Below are 15,262 nucleotides of genomic sequence, written 5' to 3' on the forward strand. Positions count from 1 at the left end.
ACAAGGCCTTTTGTCTAGAAGGAACAACAGAACCCTAAGGAATAATGTTTATTATATAATGTTGTAAGTGATGCTCCTTTGTGGGTTAGGTTTTTTCTGCCACCCCCATCTGCTGTGACTGCACAGGGGGACCAGAAGTTGCACAACCGCACATGTGTGGCTGGCTGGAAAACAGCCCCTTCTCTAATGAAAGCCACAAGCTCCTTCCCTTATAATCCCCAAAGAGCAGCTGTGCATGAAAGTGCACCACCACACTCCAATGCTGGCTGTGTACATACAGCAAGGGCTGTATCCGACCAAAGTCACAGCCGTCAGCGCACATTTGCGCTGCAGAGCCTTCATCACAACCACAAACTGAAACAGACTGTGCTCCTCCCCAAAATTCATCCACAAAACTGAGCCACAACGAGGGACACTCATGGAAATTCGCTAAAGGCAACAGGATATAACAAGAGTAACTAGTCTGGATCCTTTATCCTTCGGACATGAGGCAGAAAGGAGGAGATTCATCACCGCCTTCTTCCCTGGCCGGGCTGTGTCTGCAGGGCTGCCCGTGAGACACTCACCCTCTCATTTACAGCCTGCACAAACCAAAAGGAGGTCACTTTGTATCGAGCATGAGATAAATAGATTTCCACAATAACTTTTCAGCTCAAGCATTGTGAATTGTATCACAAGCCGCATACGTTAACCCTTACCCACACCCCAGAACTGAAAAGTTTTGGCTGCTGACATTACTGGAACCGCAGCCACAACCCAGGGGACTCGGGGACTCGGCTCGTTCACCCAGGCAATAAGCCAAAAGCACAGAAAAGAGGATCTTTCCAGGCAGGACACCAGCCAGAGTACCCTCGGCACACCAGTCCCACAGCATCCCTTCCCTGCAAGGGTTGCTGGCTCACGCGCTCAGTCCTCTGGTGGTCTGGGGTTTGGATCACTGTGCGCATGGGTGGGTGCAGGGAGGGGTGGGCAAGGGAGAAAGCATGGGCCAAAGGTGAATTAAAAGACAGGCTGAGAAGGAAAACAAAGAAAACCAAAACCAAGCAAGAATAATTCTTCTTATACAGTCTTAATCCTTTAAATTGAAGGGATGTGACAGAGCAAATGTTTTTCATCCCAGCTAGGAGACTTTGTCTAGAGGCTAATGCCAGCTAGTTACACTCAAGCATTCAAGATCTTGACACACAATCCTGAAAGAAAAGTATGTTTTGGTCACGAAAAGATCAGCTTAGCAGCTTCTTAACTATATATATATATATACACACACACACATTCTTTGACTTACTTTCTTTAGGATATGGCTTATCAAAGGAGATGGCATGGGCCAGATAGACTGTGCTTCTGCAGATATGGAACATCTCACATTTGTTCGTTCCTCGCAGTTCCCCAGTTTTCTACAAAATCATTTGGACTGTCACCATTTGTTCTTTAACAGAATGGGCAGTCTACCCAAAATAATTAATTGTGGTTCAAAACTCAACATAAGGCATTTTTGTTCAGTAAAATACAGATTTGCCTCTTCACATTTCAGTTTGCCATTTATTCCATCAAACACAAGAGCAGCCTTGCTGCCCCCAGCATGCTCCCATCAAGTACAAAGAATGCACAAGCACCAGCTCCTATTGCACAGCAAATTGCCATTAGTTAGGAACAGATTTCTTGCCTAACAGAGCCCATCTAAAGCAAAGACTTCGAGAAGTTCTATATTTCTAGTCCTTTCTATATGTAGTTCTATATTACATATGACTGAAATCTGATATCCAGGACTGTACCACAAATCAGGGAACAAACACCATTTTTTTTGTGTGTGTGCATGTGTATTTATCCTCTCAGCAGGGGGAGAAAAAAGGTAAAGATGAAGACTAGAAGTCAGAATATGAGAAGACTCCTTGGCTCTGCTGACAACAGCTTGCAGGACAGTTCCTCTATGGCATTTTAGATTTTATTCCTCCCTATGTGACAATCATATGTATTGTACTGAAGTGGCACGGCAAGACCAGACCCCCCCACATCCTGCAAAGTTCTGTGCCAGGAACTTTTGCAGAAGCATTGTCTTAAGACTTAACTTTGAAAGCAAATTTACCAAGTCATTGGTTTTCTTTCTGCAAACCCTCTGTTTTCAACAACTTGCACAATCTTACTGCAGTGAGCTAACGCCAGCAAGAACAAGCTAATTCTAGCTTTGAACCACCTTTTCAAATTACTCTGTTCTCCAATCTAGTTTCTCTCCAGGGGAAATCACTGTTAATGTGTGCTGCTGCTCCCTTTTGGCATAAGCACCTCTGTCTCTGCAATACTCACACACAGAACAACTTAAATTGAGCCAACTCAGACTGGATACAGCTATGATAAAAAGCAAAAGAGAAGCCGCTGTGGTGGCAAAGAATCCAGGCAAGGTAGCAGGGCTTGCAGACTGGCTTCATCTGGACTGGGGTATTTGCTTAGCTGGCAGTACCTGAACTGCTACAAATGATGGTGGAAACATGTTATAGCTGTAAAAATCTAGGTTTAAAAGAAAAAAGTGGTTTAAAGAAACTGTGAGGCAATTTTGGGTTAAGGTTATTTATAAAAGGAAAAAATAGAAGTTACAGGGTGAGAAGACAGGGAAAACAGGAAGCACAGAGGATTGAGATGAATCTGGGATAAAGATGTCTACATGAATGCTGCTGGAGCACCAAGGCAAAAGCTCAGCCAGCAGCACTGCAGAGAGGAGCATCCATGACTAGCACAGCAAAACAGGAGCAGGAGAAGTGCAGCACTGAGGGGACTATGGGAAGAACAAACCGGCAAAAAGCTATCCCTAACCGTTGAATGACACCTGCCAGCTACCTGCAGAGACAAACTCAAAAGCTTTAGGGTTACTTCTGCCAAAAGTTAGAAAACACTCCATTTTAAAAAATGCAAAGAAGACTTGTATTCTGGTAAAACCACGCATCAGATCTGGGAGTCCGAATTCAAACACAGAGTGCAAATTGGGTTCAAGTGCAAAACTCAGTGCCGGCCTGAAAAAATGTCACTACAACCCCACCTAATGCATCCGTCTAACAAAACATGCATTTGTAAATCACAAATAAGCTTTTGGTTCACTGTCAAAAGCACAAAACAATGCAAGACAATCAGGGAAAATTAGGTATTAAGTTTCAAGTAGCCATTTGTGCTACAGTACAAGGTTTGAGTATTGCTTTGGCATAGAAATGTAGGTTGGCTTGTGGCAAAGAAAAGTGCTCCACATAAAAAAAAAGCCTTGGTAGCCTTTGGAGTGAAGAACTTCACCTCCAGCAGAGAAATCCAAGTTTTTCACTGTGGGCTCGCTAATTTGCTGCTTGGTTCATAGGTCTATTTCTGCTGCTCTGCAGTAGCCTCACGTACTTCCCGGGGTTACAGCCAGCAGCTCCAAGTTCTCACTTAAACTGGTTTGAGTTTCTTTTCTCAGCAACTAATAACCTCTCTGCCCCCTCCCACAAAACTGGGTAAGCACTGAGAGTGAGACTTCCCAGGTACAAGAGTTGGAGATAACAAGAATTACACAGAAAGTACCACATTTGCTTTTGTTTAAGTATAATAAATGTACAAAGAATCAATGGAGACAGTGCGTGCTCTTCAGAGCAGGTTTGTCCTCTCCTGTCTGCCCTAAAGCCAGCAAGATAAGGGTCAAGCACGGTTACAAACATTGTTCTCCTCAATGCAAATGCACTACTGGGACAGATCCAGATCCTGGTTGTAATGAGCGTGTAGGGATTAGGAAGCCAGTATTAAAAATATTATATTGTATCGAGTTAAATTATTCATTCATCATGCTGCTACAACCACCACCAATTCGAACATAAATTAAAACATCAGCTGGGTTATTTAAGAGCACAAGAGCAGGGTTACAGACCATTTGTGTGTGGCTTCTGTTTTGCACACTTCTGACTTCTCTCTTTTGTTATTCGCTACCTGTTGGTACCCTGGTGTGCCCAATACGAGCTTGCTTTATACCAGGCTGTACAGAAGGTGTCATACGGACTCCAGCAATGCAAACAAGATTATCTCAAAGCAGAACTACATAGCAACTTTTGGTCTAGCACGTCGAAAGATGCCTGTGGCATTTTTTAAAGGCTGGAGTTACAACCCAAAAGCTTCACTCAACATTTAACTACTGCATGGAGGGAGTGTCCAAGCATGCTTTCCACCACACACGTGCCCACACATACATCCTTTAAGTTGCAAAGGGAGAAGTAGTCATGGTCAAATAGTACCTACATTTTGACTCATTCCTCGTTATTAAGAGTAACTTCAAATCTGTACCATAACATTTAAATCTGAGCCAGGCTGATAGCCTCTCTGTACTACACAAAATCCACTTAAAAAGCATTATTTTCCTTCTCTGCGCACTCCATACACACAGGCAAGATGGGAAAAAGTAACAGATCACGTGATTTGCCCAAGAACAGAAATTTGGGAGTAGCTCCCCTGTAGCCAGACCTAAGCCTTGTGCTCTCTTTGTTGGACTGTTTTAGCTCTCCAGCATCCTTCCCCCCACCACCTCCAGCTCTGCTTTTCTTTTCTATCCATGATCTCACTTTTTCTTCTTTTTTTCCTGCAGTCTTGATACCTGTCTTCCTCTGCCCTGGCATCATGCTCTCTACATGCATTTTCATCTTTGTCCGCCACGAAAGGTATAACAGGGCTGGTATTTTTCTCTGGGAATTATTTCTGGGCTGTATTCAGGAAATTCCCTCTTTTAACTAACTTTTAACTAACAAGTCTTGAATATTACAGCTACCAAAATTGAGAAGATAATTCTTCCTTCTAGCTTCTCCCCCTACCCACTGCAAGGTGCTGGAGGACAGGTCACCCATGATGACACAGGCTTCCTTTGGGCATCTTCACTATTTCTCCATGCAGACAGGCCACTGCTCTACAACTGCCCAAATTCTCCCCTAGCCGTTAACGCCACAGTGCCACCTCTGTCCCCAGACTCCAGCAGAAATACTATTTTGCCTTGCGCTGCAGGTTGGAGACTCCTGGACAGTAAAAGCAGCTCTGAAGCTCCAGGAGCTGATGATCCGTATCTAGAAAGTTTTCCAGCCTAAAACAGACATCATCCATCTCTTCTTAGACCCCTTCCTGCCTTTCCTCCAAAGAACAGCTCTTCCCTTCCCAAAGTCTCACCAGCTAGCAGCTTCACCATTCACACAGGTTATTCATGTGAAGAACTGGCTTAAACCTCTGATGGCAGGAGAGCTTTCCTGCAGAAGTCATCAGTGAATCCTTCTAAAATACAGTCCCTTCAAGATTAATCCAACCCAGCATCCCCTTGCATCTCAGTCACAGTGACTGTCGTCCTCTGGCCTTGGCAGATCTCATGCTGGGTCACTGGCATCCCCATTAAAAAAAAATCCTGGTAAAGAACAATTTTCTCAGTTTTCATGATTTGCATCTTCAGGGTTTCCCATTGTTCTTCCTTCCATGGCTCCCCAACTCCTTGTTATTACTTTTCACAATTATTTTACAGCCTAGACTACATCCTACTAATTATCCTCAGTACAAAAGCAGCAGTGTCAACCACTCACTCTCATGCATGGTCACATCTCCCTGCAAACACCCACCAGCCTGTCTCCTGCTCAAAAATACTGTTGTTGCCTGGCCTTTCCAGGGATCCAAGAGATCCTGCTTGGTGGGCCACCCTTAAAGCAGCAAGTCTCCCCTCTTGAGGTTTATCCAACTGTCCCTAAGTGGAAATGCTAGGCTGTTTCTCCCATGCCACTCATTTTCCTCCACGTCTGGTCCACGGAGGATGCCAATCCCTCCCAGCTCCATCAGGCGAGATGCTGATGGTGAGTGAAAGCACATGGCTCAGGTTTCTTGCAAACTGCAGGATAGCAGGGAATTATGAAAAAGGATTTGAGGTGTCATGAGATGTGTTTGATATTTACAGGGATTTCTCTGATGGTTCAGCATGAGACCTTTCCACACAAAAGCACAAGTGTGATGGAGAGGATCTTTACTTTCCCAGGAACAGCTAAAATAGCCATTATGAGCTTGTCCTCTGCAAGAGGACAAACAACCCCAATTGCACACTGAGGCATGCTGGGAACCACTTCAGGGTTTGGGTAAAATCATAGACGTTCCTTTTTAAAGCCAGAAGTTGAAGAGAAATGTCAGAGCTTTGGATAAAACCCTCAAATGCCAAACAAGCTTCACAAAACAGCCTGTACATCAGTCCTTCAGCTCTTGAGAACATCCCACACTCCCAGCAGCATGTGCCTCTCGCACATGAGAAATCCAGCTAGTTCCAGTGTAAAACTTTTTCCAATATCTCCCTACGTGTCACAACATATATTAAGATTCAATTAATACTCTCCCCCTTTAAAAAGGGCACACAAATTACAAGCCCTTCCTTCCTACGAGGAGATAGATGCTGATTACTGGAAGGTGTTCTCCGTAACAATTCTCTTCCTAAATCATACCAATTGCCTTGTCCATTTGAAAGGTGCATTTGCAATATCAGAAGGAAAAAAAAGACCCTTATTAGGAACATCTGAACCACTAGCCACCAAGCTGTTTGCATACTGGACATGTTATTTTTTTCTGCATAGCGCTGCTTGAATCCCCGTAACACCTTCCCAGACAAAGTGCCATTAACATGCAAATGAAGAGTTCACACTCCTCCTTCCCACGGTCCTACCCGAGATGGTATACAATTAAAGTCAAAAGCGAAGGTAATGAAAGAATCAAAACAAGACAGGTTGGTTACACATGTCACAGTAATGCTTGCAAATGAGTCTCTCCCCTAATTACCACACTATTTCCAGAAGGAATCGATTACAGCAATATGGATGAATGGGATCCTAAAGTTGAAAAATGTACTGAATTAAGCATTAATGCAGTCATTGACTGTTATCAATATATGTATTTAATGGAGGGTGGGGCGTAGCTAAATATAGAATTGATGGGGTTTAAAATATATATAAAATCAGAATCCTGGACAGGGAGTCTTTAAAATAGTCCCAGCAATACAACATACCAAAAATATAAATTCAGCCACGAGGCTATAATTATACTTTGTGTTTTGTTTTTATTGTAAAGATTGGTGTAAGCATATAGCCAGGCAGGAAGCCAAGCCTCAAGTTGTGCTCTGTTGACAGCTGAGGTCTCCATTAGCCTAGGGTGCTCCAAAGAGAAATACTGGTTTGCCCAGATGATACAACGCAACCTCTTCTCCATACCAGGCAAGCTTTGGATGAACATTGCCAAACAAGCATCTGAATTCAACAAGCTCTCCTATCCTGACAGTGTTATACACACTTTAACCCTATTTTCTAAGGAAAACAAGCTTTTGTAATCATCTAGTCTGGCCAACAGGCTCAAAAGTTACTGAAAGACTGTTTTGGCACAATTACAAAGAAAATATAATTTCTACAATTTCTGTGACCAACAGGCAGCTGGGATGAGCCCTAAAGCAGCATCTGTGCTGTAAGTTGGGCTGACCCTTGCTATTTTTGTTTGGCCATAGTCAGCTGGTTGCGCAGGGCACAAATGCCTGTCCACCAAAAAGCACATGTAGCAGCCACGCATGTCTTCTCCAGATATTCCCGTTGTAGCTTCCAATTGTAACTACTCTTTTGTGTTACCTGGTTTCTGGACCTCTCTGTCCTGGTTTTCAGTGGTTCTGAACCTTTGAAGATTCAGCACCCAGCAACTAGAGTTGAAAGCGCTCAAAACCTCTCCAAAATGTGTTCCTGCATGGGACACAAAAGCCGATGAACCTCTCATTAATAAATTATTTGAGAACTTGAGCCTTGTGCCTAGTCTATTAAAGCAGTAAAGGGTTATAATGGTCTGGCAGATGACACCCTACTCAGTGGCACTGTTCTGTCCTACCTACTTGTGAGGAGCTAAGATGACCAACTTAATCCTAGACAAGGTCTGCCCTCCCTATCAAACCGTGAGACAAGCGTCTTGCAGCACTTCTGAATCTGCCATCTCTCTCCAGTGATGGCATCTGGGACCTACAATAACCATGTTCAACTTTAGACAATCCAACTCAGGTGCCTACAGTTCAGGGGAGAAGCCAAAGTCCCATCATTCAGTGAACAAACCCAGCTAAACACAACAAATCCTTAGCCAACAAAGGATTTAGGGTTAATGGGACTTCATTTTGAGAGTAAGTTACCTGGGTTGTATTTTTAAGTCTTTTGGATGTACAGAGCAAACTCCAAGTGACTGTGCTCTTTGCCTCTGTAAGAGGAGGACATTACAGAGACAGTCATACCAGCCTGAGAAACCACTGAAATCACATTGTTGTACTACAGTAATTGAATGAAGATGTCCAGAAACACATATGTTCTGCAAGAAAAACCCTAGGAGTTAGCAGGGCTCTTTCTGCTCAGCTGGAATTGAACCAATATCGCAGCACCGTGGGGCTGCAACAAAAATGCCGTGTTTCACATGAGTCACTTGATCTCTAGGAATTGCTGATCACATCAAAGCTAAAAATCACAATTCAGGTAGCATAATTTTGTCTTCCTGTTTTCCTGCCTGTGTCACCTCCACCACTTGCAGTATTCCTTCTCTTTTTTGCTCTCCTCTCACACACGGCTGCCAGCTGCAACATCCATCACGCAGCACCTCAGTGATAGCTGCTGGCTGCTAAGGCAATATTTACACTATGGTTTGCATTACAGTTTATAACATTCTTTGGAACTCTTCTAAAGGAAAAGCCCCATGTAAACTGAAGTCGTTATCATCTACAGACTAAGTCCAGTTAAGAATTTGTTAGTGCTCACTGTGGAGACTGCAGATGTTTGAAATAATGATCAACATGCAGCAGAGAGGCTGAGTAATAAACTTCATTAACATTGCCCATAACACTTTTCTTCAGTAGCATACAATAAATCACTGATGAATATTCAAGGCATCCCTCTGAGGTTATCTCCATTTTACAGATGGAGGCTACCAAGAGACAGAAAGTTTAAAGTGGCTTGCCTAAAAACACAAAACAGATGCAGAATTCACTCGTCTCGCCTTCAAATTCCAAAATTTGTCTTTCTAGACATAACTGTAAATTACATAGATTGATTTGCAGTGAAATTAAGGGAACTGTCATTCCCCACAATCACTAATGGCTATTTCCACCCCCCCTCCCCAAGTTACAGCACCAGTTACTCACATTGCGGTAACACCTACAGATTGCAGAGAACTGCAGATTTTCACTGTATCAAGTAGGGACTAAAAGATAAATGCTCTGTCCCAAAGACCTTACAATGGATAATAAAATCCAATCTATACATAAAATACAGCCAAAAAGAGATGAATGACTCAAACTGCATCAGAGGCAGAACCGGGAACAGACCAGTCCTCCAGAGTGTCAGACACACATAACTAAATTCATTAAATAAGCATCATCCCAACATTGCCCAGGAGATATTTTTAAAGCCTTCTTCTATATCTCCAAGAGCTGATGTCATCAAGCAAAACGAGGAATATTGTGAAAGATGTGTTAACAAGATGGAAAGAATTTTTATGTAGTTTCACACGTTTTCCAGCAAGGAGTTCGACATTGAAGCGGGATGGCCGGGTTACTAACGGCTACTCTAGGAATTGATGCAACGTGCTCACCACCACGATAACTGACAGCTGCAGTAAACAAACAATAACTCACACCAGGTTTTCCCTCCCTGTGGCAACAGCTTTTGTAAAACTGCAGAACTTAATGAGACACTTTATTTAATATTTATTTCACAATCAGCCTCCTTTATTCTAACAGAACTAGCCTCAGCCCACAATGAATATTTTCTTTGGTTATTTAATTGTGCAAGTCAATACTCTATTTTTAATTTCTTCAGTTCTGAATTTCTAACTGGGGGGGATTTGTTTTAAAGGTGCTGGTTTTAATTATTGTTAAGTACCAGCTAACGACCTGCATGGCTGCAAAGTGAAACAGCCTGTGATGCTGTCCCAAAAAAAAAATAACCTAGCAAGAAAGAATAATTTTAAGATTGGCTTTAACCAAGCAGTTTCCCAGTCCAGAAGCACAGCAGGTTAGAGACAACACTGACATAAATGGGATGGCCATTGACTAAAGACTGAAGGTTTACAATGAGTAAGATAAAGTTACTAGTGATGGAAGCACAAATGTCTCTGGCCATGCAGCAGCTTGAGAAGGGGCTTTAAAAATTCCCTGCACTACATTCATATCTGCAGTAGAAGGTTCACGAATGGTCCATAATAACCATGTATTACGGCACAGGACAGGGGAATCTCAAGCATCTCCAGGACCAGCATGTCCAACATGACCCAGCCACTCCTCACAGGCCATGCATTTGAATATACTCTGTCAATGCTTTCTGGTGACATACAGGGACCAACTACCTGCACAGCTAAGTGCAAGTGCACCAAGACACAGCTTTCCTGCAGAACTGTGACAACAGAACTGCTACTTAAAAAAAGAAAGATTTCCGAGTAAACACTACATTAGCAAGAGCAGTTTCCAAGGTTTACAAACATAATGAAAATACTGAGAAATATCTCAGGATCACAATATGGATATATTTAAGTTTGTTTTCCAGTTTTGGAGGGAGAGAGACTTCAGAATTTGGGGTTAATGACTGCTAAAAAGACAGTTTGCTTCTGCATCGAACACACACTACATCCCTACAAGAGATGGTCAGCACATGGCAACACCCAACAGCAGGTCACAGGACAAGAGGAAACCTCATTCCTGCAGATACCACAAAGCCATTTCCAGCCAAGCCACACACTCATGCCTCCCTCTCCTAAATAGGGCAAGCAGAAATCCTGGAGTTAACAGCTTGACTCTAGAGGTTCCCCTTTGCCAGCTGAAATTAGAGAGTTAACAGAAACCTGGGTTTATTTAGGAGTTTTCTATGCACGCACACATCCATCCATCTATCAGAGCAAAACGCTACTACCATATTTTAGAAATGTGAATGCTGCTGGCTTGAAGAAAATGGGCACAGTTCCCTTTTTTAGAAAGAACAAATTGTTCAGAACAAGGACAAATGCAATAGAGAAATCAGGCACTGACTCTGCTTCTGATGTTTCAAGCTTCTGGTACATGCAGCTCAGATACAGTCTCTGCATGATTTTTTTTTTTATAGACCAAACATTGTTCAAGAATCTCCCCATAACTACCTAATGCTCTCAAGAGCAAATATTTACAGCAGGGATTTTTATATTACCAGATATGTAAGAAATTAGAAGGTGCCACGATCTTCTGTTGGCTACAGACAGGTGACAGGTATTGCCTGCAAGGCTGGAGTAATTGCAATGCTGCAGATACTTGCTTCCCTTGAGCTATCACTTTAGATGATAGAAAACATGGAATTAGCTGCAAACTGTGTTAAAACAAGCCCTTTAGAGGGAAAGCGCTTTTCTGTAGTCATGCCACAGAAATGGGGATTACAGAGAAGAGGAGCAGAGCCCAGACCCATCACCACACAGGTGGAACTTGTAGCTACACCTCTGGTCAACCAGGACATGGAACTTGATGCTGGAAGCAGGCATCCTGTGGTCCTTGGCAGCCCAGAGACGTACAGAAATCCAAACCTGCCCTTAGGCTCCCATGAAAACTACAGATTACTCCAGTCTTTGCTGGGGTTTTAATTAAAGTCATTACTGCAGGTTTATCTGAGTTGATGCCTTTTGTCCACAGGACATGCTACACCATGAGCTTCAGGGGAGATGCAAGACTAAAAAGGCTAATGTTATTTCCCTTAATCTTTTTCCCCGATACACAAAAATGAACTGCTACCCCCACAGCAATTTCAGGATGAAAGAGAAAGGCCACCTGATTCTCACCTCCAAATGCTACTCATCTCAGGATGGAATAATCTGACTGCTCCAGAGGACCTAACAGGGATACCAAATGACTCAACAACACATTTATTTTTCAGGTATTTGAGTTAATAGCTATGAAGAAAGAACAACAAAAAAAGGGATTATTTTTGAAGTGGCAGTCATCTCCTCTCTCAGTTAATCAAGTTCAGAAGCCATTATAATAAAGCTTGACTCTCCAGTGTTGGAAAAGGCTGAATTCAAAAACTCCCTTCTGGCAGCAGAAAGCAACGGGAAAATAAGACCACACAGCATGGAGACCCCTTAGGGGATTGAGGTCATTAACAAGAATTCAGGTTGTCCAAGAAATAAATTTATATACAAGTTTGTCTTACTATATTTTTAAGAAAGGTTGTTATTTTAAGTAAACATTCCCATGCTGCAGCCACAACTATCATGAAAACACCACGCATTAGACACTGGAAATATAAAAGATGGCACCATGGAGAACTTCTCACTAATTAGACATGAAGCTGGCTTCCTTTAAAAACTTGTTAGATAAAAAGCCCTGACTGATCTTTTTTCCATTACTCTGAGTTCAGGCAATGAAATTTAAATCACAGAGAAGTGCTAATGATTATTTTTCAAGTCAGCTTTCCATTACTGAAAGCATTCTTTGCAACACGGCAAACCCAAAATCTGGGGAGTTTAGAAACATGAGTTCTTTTCCAATACCTTTCACTCATTCTTTGATCGCCAGTAAATCTGAACATTGACATCCACCTCTCAACTCAAGGTGTTGATCTTCATCCTGAATATGGATCTGGGATTCCCCTGGAGCACGGATTTTTCTGTATCTCCCACCACTTCTGTATCTATGGATGAATGGGTATTTGGAGCAAAAAAGTGACCCCTGGAAAGACAGGAGGGCAGTTCCTGTGCCTTAAGTTTCATCTGCCGCAGGGCAGAGCGTAACTCGGCTGGTTTGCTCATCAGATACACGTTCTTCTTTCCACCCAGCATCTGTAGTAACCCATTCCCAAATGGCATCACATCTTCAGATGTGTCTCCATTTCCACCCATTCATAGCATTACCCAGATTCATTGGTAGTCGGGGAGCATCCAAGCTTCCAAAGGTTATTGCTGAACATCACTAAGTAGAAGAAAAGCAGAGGGGGAACGGGAGGTAGAGTGGCTGCAATGGAGCAAGAGGCTTAGGCACATAGAAAAGAAGCACAGGGAGAGCATATGGGAACAGGCATGTCAGCAGTTCCCCTCGAGCTGGTACTGTCTCAGTAGTGACACCCCAGGTGAAATATCCCGTATAACCTTGTACAGCTTTGTTGGAAAGCAACAAAGCTGGTGACAGGAGTGCAAGGCATGTCCTATGAGGAGCAGCTAAGGACTCTGGGTTTGTCTACTTTGGAGAAAAGGAGGCTGAGGGGAGACCTCATCACTCCCCACAGCTTCCTGAGGGGGGGAAATGGAGAGGGAGGTGCTGAGCTCTTCTCCCTGGGATCCAGTGATAGGACATGTGGGAACAGTGCAAAGCTGCACCAGGGGAGGTTTAGACTGGACATTAGGAATCATTTCTTTATCAAGAGGGTCATCAAACACTGGAACCAGCTTCCTAGAGAGGTGGTCGATGCCCCAAGCCTGTCAGTATTTAAGAAGCATTTGAACAATGCCCTTAATGTGCTTTAACTTTTGTTCAGCCCTGAAGTGTCAGGCAGTTGGACTAGATGATCCTTGTAGGTCACTTGCAACTGAAATATTCTATTCTAACCACTTGATTACTCTGGAGAGGGATCCGATTCTCCCACAGCCAGGTATGGGAGTGATCCCTCCTGCCAAAGCAATAAAAGCTTTTTTTCTGATGTGAGGGGCTCAGTCCAAAACACTCTGGGAAGCACATAGAACCGATTGACTGCTACTGCGGGACAAGAGAGTCTCATACACAGTCAGATTCGTTTTCTTCACCATTCCCAATAAATTGGCATCAAGGCTCAGTACCAGCCTATGCCTATAGTTCCATGGCAATTCCTTTTTGCAAGTAATAGGCTGGATTTATACCAAGAAATACTCCCACTTCAACTGTACACACGCTTCCCTTTGACTGGCTGCTTAATCAAAAAAGCAGACCAGTTTTTGGTAACTTCATTACAGACAAGCAGCAGCGCAGTGCAGCAGTGGGTCGGGCTGCTGGGGCCCTGCATTAAGTTCCTCTCTCCGTGGCAAGCATCTTTAGCAGGACAGAGTTAACCAAACACTGCTTGACTTCTGTACACTTTGGCATCTCTAATGCTTTTTTTTTTCCACCTTTTAAATTCACCCTGCAGGATACAGTCTTTTGAGAAACCATGTGCAAGCTCATCTTTTTTCGTGCCAGCAGACTTTCCTCCCATTCCTCTTCTCTCTTCCCTTTCCCATTACTCTTTCAAGGTCTAAAAGAAAACACTATTCAGAGACTTAGAGGTTACAGTTAACTTTTAGTTCAGCAGTACCTAAAAGAAAGCATTTCTTCTAAAAGGAAAGAAAACAAACAGGGCATCCTGTGATCTTTAAAAGGACAGCAGCAGATTTCTGTGATGCTCTGTCTATATCGAGCAAAGCAAGACCTTACTGAAGGTTTTCTCCTCTGTTTGTACAAGTATTCCCTAATTCTCTCAGGAAACTAATAGCTAGGTTAGTTTAAACAGGTGGTTTGAATTTGCCTTAAGTATATTAGGCAGCAGTGCACTTCTGCATACAGAGAGAAGTGCAGTGTAGCGAGAGCAGTAACTCCAGGCGAGTCAAGATGACAAATAGCAATTCAGTCTCAAGCTGTTCGCAACCTAAATATCTATCCTCTGCTCAATGCAACAAAGCTTTCTAATGATTTTTATCTATGCAGGTGAAATCAAATGACATTGTAACACAAATCTCACTAATTCCTTATTCAGGACCAATGTTTAATAGCACAGATTAGTTATGAAACTACTGTAACAGCAACATACTTTAATGCAGCCTTGACTCTGTTTAAATACTGACAATGATTAAGGGACAAGTTCATCCCTCTTCTGCCCTAATTAATTCAATGTATTAGCACCTGAGGAATATTTGACTCAACCCTCCCAGTTTAAATTCATGATTTAAGCACAGGCTGAGCAAGAGGTACCAGGGTTATGACAGATTTATTGTTTCATGCTATAAGAGAACCATTAAAAATAAAGTGAGGATTTAGTTAGTTATTGACAGAATCACTGGGGGGGGAAGGAAGCTAAATGACTTGCTGCAAAATGAAATTACGGAAACTGGAGAGTCAATCAAAACATCACCTTAGGTCATCTCATCTGTCCTCCAGCCAAAGCAGGGCTGTTGCTGAGCATCTCTGCCCTAAGGGTTGATATTTTTGGTGTCGGAAACCCATCTGTAATACAGAAGATGATTTTACTGTCTAAGTCTCCTGCTCCAAAGTCTTGCAAGCATCTATGGAGGCATC

The 15,262-nt window shown here is 42.8% G+C and overlaps 1 protein-coding gene across 2 annotated transcripts in view; it reads right to left on the reverse strand.

Annotated features, from left to right (window-relative positions):
- RAB30 (RAB30, member RAS oncogene family) overlaps nucleotides 1-15,262 on the reverse strand; it is a 53,887-nt gene that overhangs the window by 34,203 nt on the left and 4,422 nt on the right. Inside the window, exon 2 of one of the 2 annotated variants that reach the window (XM_064441426.1) lies at nucleotides 15,099-15,190. The exons of the other annotated variant lie outside the window; for it this stretch is intronic. The gene's annotated coding sequence lies outside the window, so the exon portion shown is untranslated. The remainder of the gene's footprint in view (nucleotides 1-15,098; nucleotides 15,191-15,262) is intronic. 2 annotated transcript variants of the gene reach the window in all.

This window comes from Phalacrocorax carbo, chromosome 1, assembly GCF_963921805.1.
Source record: "Phalacrocorax carbo chromosome 1, bPhaCar2.1, whole genome shotgun sequence".
In the NCBI taxonomy this organism is placed as follows: Eukaryota; Metazoa; Chordata; class Aves; order Suliformes; family Phalacrocoracidae; genus Phalacrocorax; species Phalacrocorax carbo.